A 1,502-nucleotide genomic window follows, 5' to 3' on the forward strand; every position below is an offset into this window, starting at 1 on the left:
TCTGACAGTCTGTATTTATCTTAGGGTCCAGCACGTGGTAATGTTTTTTAACAACCTGTGCCTGGTACTCTCTCAAATACACGGTGTTTACTGGCATTTTGTCTCTAATTTCAATATATTCTAAACCACCAAAAGATAGGACATTCTTCTCACCAAGAGGTAGTTTATAGTGTGTGTGTTTTGTGTGTGTGTGTGTGTGTGTGTGTGTGTGTGTGTGTGTGTGTGTGTGGTATAGTGAGACAGGGTCTTACTATGCAACCCAAGCTGGCCTGTCTCAGTCCTCCAAAGACTGGAATCATAGGAGTGAGCCACCACATGGGGTTATAAAATAAATGTAGTTTACTTTCTTCAAGATTTTTTCTAAATCATCAATAATTTGAATGTGTGTTTGTATGTGTGTGGCTATGTGCATGTGAAATGCAGTTCCCCTTACATACCAGAAGAGGGCATCAGATCCCCTGGAGCTGGAGTTACTGGCAGTTAAGAGCCACCTGATGTGGGTGCTGGGACACTAACTCAGGTCTTAGGCAGTTGCAGTATGTGAGGTTACCACTGATCTAGTTCTCCAGATCTATAAAATATATTTTAAATAAACTTTGTCAAGTACAATACTATAAGTATAATACTATACTGTCAAGTACAATACTATCAGATATAATCCAAGTGTTTGACATAACCATTATACCACAGATAATGGAACATTTCTATCTCTTTAGGAAGCTTCTTCCTTGTATCTCTCACTCATAAGTCTAACTGTTGCCTACCTAGGTATTTTAGATAGGGTTTCTATTGCTTCGATGAAACATGACCAAAAAGCAAGTTGGGGAGGAAAGGGTTTATTTGGCTTACACTTCAGCAATGCTGTTCATCACTGAAGGAAGTCAGGACACGAACTCAAGCAGAACCTGGAGGCAGGAGCTAATGCAGAGGTCATAGAGAAGAGCTGCTTACTGGTTTTGCTTCACATGACTTACTCAGCCTGCTTTCTTATAGAATCCAGGACCACCAGCCCAGGGATGGTACCACCGACCGTGGGCTGGGGCCTTCCCCACTGATCACTAATTGAGAAAATGCCTTACAGCTGGATCTCATGGAGGCATTTCCTCAACTGAGGCTCCTTCCTCTCTGATGACTCTAGCTTGTGTCAAGTTGACACACAAAACCAGCCAGAACAACTGACCCCTTGTCAACTTGACATACAAAAACATCACTATTAAGCCACAATCCTTCCTTTTTTATTCATCTCCAAGATCTTAAATAACTTTAAAAGTCCCACAGTGTTTACAAATTTAAACATGTGGTGATATATTGTGTATCCAAATAAAATTTGCCTGAAGATCAGAGAACAGAACAAACCACTAGATCAAACACAGAGGTCAGACATTTGTGACACACACCTTTAATCCTAGCACTCAGGAGGCAGAGATCTGTCTAGATCTCTCTGAGTTCAAATCCACCCTGGACTATATGAGATTGACTCAGTCTAGGAGAGAAAACAGAGC

Source organism: Peromyscus californicus, unplaced genomic scaffold (genome assembly GCF_007827085.1).
Source record: "Peromyscus californicus insignis strain IS unplaced genomic scaffold, ASM782708v3 Scaffold_6__1_contigs__length_162567912, whole genome shotgun sequence".
NCBI classification, from domain to species: Eukaryota; Metazoa; Chordata; class Mammalia; order Rodentia; family Cricetidae; genus Peromyscus; species Peromyscus californicus.